Genomic DNA, 8,004 nt, shown 5'->3' on the forward strand with positions numbered 1-8,004 from the left:
AGATGCCATACAGCATTGGCAGGCCATTGATTTCACTTGTTTCCTGAGAGTTGCTGCTATTGTTCTGAACTACCCAAGCTAGGGAATAGTGAAAAGCCATAAACTCTTTTCTCTGTCTTCTCGGGCAACATGTCCTAACCAACTGTGGTTAATAATGATAATCTGCTTCATCAATCAGGACATTAAATTTGCCAGTAAACAGGAAACAAAGGGGAAAGTCATGGTAGGGAGGGTTAATTTATTAACTATCCCATTTATTGTCCCTGGAATACTGTTTTTGTTGTTGTTGTTAACTGTTAATTTTCACCTTCTCTGTCAAGATAGGTCCCGTTAATTGTGAATAATTCCCACAGCCTATGTTTTAAGTGGATTGTGATTAAATTGTGAGACTTCAAGAATATGCTTATAAAATATATAACTCCCCACCATATTTTTCTATATATTTATAGTGCATATTGGAGGGTTGGGGAAATATACAGACTTCAGTTTCAACTTGTAGAGAAGATATTTAGGAGATCCTAATAGCTCTTCATGTCAAAGTTACCTACAATGCTGAAGTACTAGATTCTTCTTAGAAACAAAATTATTCTAGATCTTCCGGTTGAACACCTAGGATGTACTAGTGGTGGTTTCTTTCTGATTAAATTGGTACACTCCTTTTCCTGATTTCAAGCTACCTCTGAGAAATTATCTTAGTATTTTCAAATGATTCCCAACCGGTCTTATGCTTGTGATCTGTGAGCTGTATGGGACTGCTGTAATCCTCAGGTAGCACATATGGAAGACAAAGTCCAGAGATTTTTAAGGTGATTTTTTTTCGGTCGCATAGCAGAGCTGTAACAACACAGAATTTTCATTGTACCCAATGGCAATGATGTTATAGGCTGCAGCTTCCCTCTCTCTTTACTGCTATTTGTTAGATAATTCTATTTGTTAACAGCCAGGTCCTTGCAGACTATTTCTTCTAAAATGACAAAAACAAAACAAACAACCCCTTAGAATAAAGCCAGCTCTTCTCCAAGGAAGCACTGAATACAGATTTGAGGTTCAAATACAGTATAGCTAATTTAATAAAATTCAAATCCCATTTAAAGAGTTTATTTGAAATCCACTCCCTAATAAGAATCTAGGCTCATGGAACCTAGTGAAATTTTAAAAAATAAACCCAAAATTTTAAAAATCACTCTTAAAATTCACAGAAGCTTAGAACATTTTTGCATTATTTCTCTTTGGCCCTTTTAGCTGTAGGATCTCCTGAAAATGTCTTTGCTGGGTGTAACATTTAATTAAACTGTATACTAATACTGCTCTTCGGAATAAAACTAAGTCAGGGATCTGATTCCGCCCCTGCTCTCACTTTATTCCTGACTCAAAGTATTCTTTTAGTTTCCAGGGAAACAAAAGCTAACACAAACATAAAAAATTAATTCTCATTAATCTTTTTCTTTAAATAGTTTTTTATTAATTTCAGAGGGGGAAGGGAGAGGGAGAGAGATAGTAACATCAATGATGAGAGAGAATCATTGATCGGCTGCCTCCTGCACACCCTACACTGGGGATTGAGTTGGAAACCTAGGCATGTGCCCTGACTGGGAATCAAACCATGATCTCCTTTTTCATAGGTCGATGCTCAACCACTGAGCCAGGTCGACTGGGCTCATTAATCTCAATATTCCAGAAAACGTTTTCAAAATTAAAGGAGAACTTTAATATACCTTCATATACCATTTGTTATAGTAATATTATCTTTGCTGCTATATAAGTTCTATATTTCTTCTTAAAAGCATATGCATATTTTGCTAATAAAATATAGTAGGAAAAAAAGTGGTTTGGGAAAATCTCAAGCTCTGTGATCTAAGAAATGCTTGAGTTTTATCAATTGAGCTGAACAAAAGAATCATTTTAATGGAACCCCACAAAGAATTCTTTTGTGATGTAAATAATCCCTACATAAGGCAAAGGTTCGTTCCCCAATCCACATGTATAATCAGCTTTCATTAACTGGAGCGCTCCTGTGCAGTCATAAAGTTATCTTTGTAACGGCTGTCAAGTAAATAAACAAATAGTTCTTTGCTGCAAGTTTAATGCTATCACTTCTGGTCCAAGTGCAGAGGTGCTCACTCGCCACAATAGCTCTGCACCATGTGTCAGACAGGTACACTTCTGGGAAATAACGGTGTCAGAGAGATCAGCCTGGCATGAAGCTATCAGCAAAGAGGCCTCTTTTTGAAAATTGAGAATTACCAAGCAGCAAATGCAGCTGGCTTTCAATTACTGGCTGTAGCTTGGACAGGCAATGTTTTGGTGTGGGCTTTCCTTTTTCCATTTGTATACAGCAAGCAATCACTGTCAGTGTCATCAGCATGGCATCTGAATGACAGTGATGTATGAATACCGAGATGGACACACCAAAGACAGCCATTGTAGGGGTTGTGAGGAAGGGGCAGAGTTTTGAGGGGGCATGAAGCTAAAAGTGACAGGTTTGGGCAAAAGATAGATGGGCGGAATAAGAGAGAGATTGAGAGAGAGACAGAGAGAGCTTAGAGTTCACAATTTAAGAAGAGGTGGCAATGCATTCAGAATAGCCCTAGAGAAACACTGAGTCACCTTGCCTTGACATTATTAAACAGTAAGTTCATACATGTCATTTCCCTGCAGTCTTTACTCACATAAGCTTAAAAAATAATATCATCCAAACAGTGACTACCTGGAAAAAACAGTAACACTGTTTTCAAATAAAAGTCTATATTTTCCTCTTTTGTGTTCTGAATGTTCTATGAATAGTAGAAGTCTTGCCCTGGCCAGGTGGTTGGAGCATCGTCCCATACACAAAAAGGTTATGGGTTTGATTTCTGGTCAGGGCACATGCCAGTGTAGCAGATTCAATCCCCAGTGTGGGGCGAGCAGGAGGCAGGCAATCAATGATTCTCTCTCATCATTGATGTTTCTATCTCTCGGCCTCTACCTTCCTCTCTGAAATCAATAAAAATATATATTTTTTCAAAGAGAAAATAAGAAAGTATTTACCATTTACACTGCCTGTGGCATATTTATTTATTCAAATGTCAAAGTGTAACTTTCCTGTGTATGCAATATTTTGTATATGTAATGCATGAGAAACTTATTTATTGTATCATATATATTAGAAGAATTTCTTCATACTTTTAAGTGACTATATATTTTTAAAGATAGCTTAATATTATAAATATTATTGGCATTACAAAGCAAAATTGCTTTTTTTTTCCTTTCCAAACCTCTTACATTTCCTCTTTTGAACATTGTACTGGTAAGAATTTATCCTGATTCTAAAATGTAGAAATGAGAAATTTATTAAAGCAAGACCATTTCTATCTGATCTGGATATTCAGAAACCATTAAATATTTCTAAGAATTAGGTTATAGATATAACTGTATATATCAGGATTCCACACAACTATGCCTAGAAGAATTCCACTCCTGCAAGTCTCCATCTATATCCTTTGCTGCTCTGCAAATGCAGCCTTAGAGAGTTGATAAAATATACACAACATGGAGCAAAAGTAGGCTTACAGTGGTTTGTACAGAAAATAATGCGAGAATTAATCAATAATAATTCAAAAAGGAACTGTTTTGTGTACTCACAACTGTTAACCTACTTTTGCCAAGCCTTGTATATTCACACATTTCAAATAGGAGGCCCAAGTTTCCCCACAGGGTCGCTTATAACTACTACATAATCACACCTCACGGAGGTCTGGACCTGATCAAGGTTGAGGTGAAGCTTTCAAATTTTACTTAAGGATAAAAAAAAAAGAAAAGAAGAAGAGAGTTTTAAATTATAAAGTGATAAACTAAAATACATGAGGATAAACAGTAAGACATTATCAAGGTTTAGGGAAAAATCTATAATAATAAAAGCATAATATGCTAATTAGACCGGACATCCTTCCTGGATGAAGTCGGGGCTGCAGTTGCCACTGCAGTGAGGGAGGGATCCAGGCAGCTGTGGCTGTGAATGCCTACTCTTGCACGAATTTCCTGCACTGGGCCTCTAGTAAAAAGTAAATAAATGGTCCCATTATTGAAAAATAGTTAAGGCCTAAATCTCACTAGAGAAACTTTTGTGAGCTATTTCATTCCTGATGCTCGAAAGCATTCCCTTGAGAAGGAAGTGGAAGTCAGGTACTGTCAAGCACCATATTGGTAACATCAACATGGATGTCAAACATCAAAGTTTTTAAAATATGAAACAATTGTCTTTTATATTTTGGGTCTTACCTTTGGTATGTATAATGAATTAATCATAATATAATTTCCCTCAATTTATTTTTATGTGAATTACATGGCTAAGCACCTCGTTAAATAATAATTATTTTATAATTTGATGAAGACCATTCATGAAAGCTGATGAATTCTTTGGATCAAATGAGCCACAATTGGGATGGGGATGGGGAGTATGCAATTAAACGCTAACCGTACTTCAGCATACTGAACTGGTGATTCACATTTTTGTGAAAATCAAAATTTTAAAAAAAATTTACTTCTTTTCAGGATGAAATGTGACTCTTATCACCAAGCATTGGTCTTCAAAATTGCATGTTTCAAATCACCTAAGAGAAAGTCTGAACTTTGTAATCAAATAGTGTCATTATATTAATTAAAAAGATACGGCATCATTTGTCTTGTTTTTACAAAATGAAATTATTTTAATTCATACTGAGATTCACTGGTTTTTAAAAAGAAATATTCTTAAACATGCAATTACCCTATTTTTAGAATGCGCAACTAAAGTGAGGGAAGAAACCTTTCCAATTACTCAGGTGAAGAGTAACATCAATTGACGAATAACATCTTAAAACAACAAGAACAATAGCTTACAAGACAACTAGGCAAACTTAATAACTATGTGTGAAGATTTGAAAAGGCATCTAAGAAAGTGGGTTACATACTGGAAGAAGATTCAGAGAAGCAGAAAAACAAATCTTAACACTGCAACAAATTTAGAGCAGAAGAAATTAAGAAAACCAGTAGTCCTGGCATGAAATGAAGTGCATGAAAACACTCTAGACACAAGGATACTATTTTGTCTGTTTATTTTAACCTAAAGATTTCACACCAGGAATTGAATACTGCCTAAAATGGAGAAAACAAAGAATGAACACACACACACACACACACACACACACACACACACTGCACACACACCATGCACAGGCATGCACCAGGAGTCATGTCTGTGCCCTCAGCCAGTGAGCCAGTGGGGAATGGAAGCAGTGGGAAAACTCAGAAGGCTTTTCTTTTATTCTTTTTACCTCTGTTGCTGTTTTAAAATCTATCACTCTGTGTATTGCTTCTATTTTTATATTTTCTTTTCAAGTTCTATTTTCGTGTTTGTGTAAGGTATGATTGCTACTTAAAACGCTGCTTTCGCATCTGACCACTAGGGGGAACCCTCATTGCACGAATTGCTGTCCAGCCAATACAGCAGTGATCTTGACAGAGGGCAGTGACTTAAATTTTACTTTTGGCTAATTTCAATGCAGAATTTGTTCTGCCATTGCTACATTTTTTAACCTCTGACCTGAAAATTTGACATCGCTGCATTCTTTATTTTGAGATGTGAAGCGGCTTCTACTAAGTGTTATTAATATTCAGACACAGTTTCCTGAGAACAGAAATGTGAGCTTAAATAGCTCCTTCCAATTTTGCATAAGATTTCTGTTCTCTTTAGGAAACATACAAACCCTCATGGGTATGCAGCATCAACTATTTCAGTTTCACATAGTTTCTTATATCAGTCTTCTATCAGCTTAAAAATATTCAAAGTTTTTATCACCTAATGAGAACATGTATTATTTAAAATATTCAAGATTTCAATGTAAAAATAAAATGTCAGCCCAAATGCTTTTAAAGTATTGAATTTATTATATTATCACTAGTGAAAAGAAACGATTCTTGTATCTGTTTATCTATTTGCCATTTCAAACAATCTTAGTAATTCAGTTTCATTGAAAAATTATATTACATTTACATTCACAAGTGAAAAACAGCTTCTCACATTCTAGTATGACTTTTAGTTAACAGAATAATAAAATAAGTCAAAAGAAAAGCGTATTACATCTAATGAAACTAATTATAACTATGATAATTGATAAACTCTAGAATTTCTATGTAAGACATGCACCATTCAAAGAAAAATGGAGGAAATTTATATGAAATGCATATGAAAATATTGGTTATTCTATTTGCATGAGGGCAATGAGATTAATTGAACTGTTTCTTATTTAAGCAATTATCAATGAAAAACAGAATCTTTAATACATTCTCTCTCTATAAAAAAAAGCCAGAGACCATAGCGCCATCACGACCATAATGACCTAACGACCGGTCATTATAACACCCACTCCAGCCAGCGAACCAGCCTGATCCGGGCTGGATTGCCCCCAACACCTCCATCAGGGTGGCCAGGTTCCGATCAATCGATCAATCGATCAATCGATTGATCTGTGGCAGCAGCGACTGGCGAGAGGGAGGAAGGCAGACTTCTTGGTCCCTCCCCCACACGCCCCTCAGGCTCCAATCAATCAATCCTTCGGTGGGGGCGGGGGGCGGGAGCAGAACTGGGGACTGGCAAGAGGGAGGAAGGCAGATGCTTGGTCCCTCCCCGCAGCCCACAGGCTCTGATTGGTCAGGGAATGGCTAATGGGGGAATCGGGGTGAGTGGCGCCCTGGGACTGGTGAGCAGGTGGAAGGCAGACCTCTTGGTTCCTCCTCCCGGCCCTCGGGCTCCAATTGATTGGTGGCAGTGGCAGGGTGGAACTGGGGACTGGCGAATGGCCAGAACATGATCCTGATCTCAGGCTAGGCCTAGGGACCCTAACCACGCACAGTTTCATGTGCTGGCTTTCTAGAATTAATATAAAACAACAGATTCAGTCTTTAGTGACAGAATTTGGAGAGCTTCTGAGTTAGTGGACACGGTGTGTCTGGAGAGCTCAGGGAAGGTGCAAGCCCTTTTCCCGTATCTTGCCTTTGCTTACTCTCTTCCAACTGGCCGTTAATCTAGTGAATAAGTGGGTTTCTTAAGTTCTGTGAGCTGCTCTAGCAAATTAATATGCCCCGCAAATCCTTCCATGTAAATTTATGTAGATTTCCTCCATTTTTCTCTAAATAGTGCATGTTTTACATAGAAATTCTAAAGTCTATCAATTATCATATTTATAATTATTCATTCGATGTAATATGCTTTTGACTTATTCAGAAGATGAATGCCTTGATAATTCATTTTCAGCTTTCCTACCTTATTTTAATATATGTATTAGCTACTTTAATTTGCCTTCTCTGTCACTTTTAATTCTCTCCCTCCTCCAACTCCCCCAAATCCTTATACGAGTATAAGGCTTGAACTATCCAAAGAGTAAAAAAAATAATGTGGCTTTCCTACTCCCTTTAATTTTTACATTGGTTTCTAATGTTTTTGCTCTGGCCCAGATTTTATCCATCCTTCTTTTCTTTTATTAAAATTATCTTTGCTTTGAGTCCGTGCCAGTCCCTGGAAAGTAAAGTGACATACTTGCACAGAAAGATTTTTGACTCCATTATCACATTATATCACCACATTTTAAAAGTAGCAATTAGAGGTGATGACAGGATGTTCTACAAAATATATACACCTCACACGAGCATATTAGAGAAAACCCTTGACAAAATGCCATCCATATCCCCACAATGACTCCAGTCTTTGTTTCCGCATGCTAGCCAAAAACAAAAGGGAACACACAGTCAATATTCTGAATCGACATGATTCCATATTGAATAAACCACTTATTTTAGCAAATATTATTTTAGTTACAAGTAACAAAAACCCATTTGAAAATAATTATATTAAAAAAGAGGAAATATGGGGATATGTCACCGATTTCAACAGCAAGAGGTCTTCCCAGGGTCTGTGGCCAGGTACTAGAAAGCCACCAGGAATTGAGGGAACTGGTCTTTCCCCCACTCAAAGCAGCTCATCACTTATCT

Source organism: Myotis davidii, unplaced genomic scaffold (genome assembly GCF_000327345.1).
Source record: "Myotis davidii unplaced genomic scaffold, ASM32734v1 scaffold562, whole genome shotgun sequence".
Lineage (NCBI taxonomy): Eukaryota > Metazoa > Chordata > Mammalia > Chiroptera > Vespertilionidae > Myotis > Myotis davidii.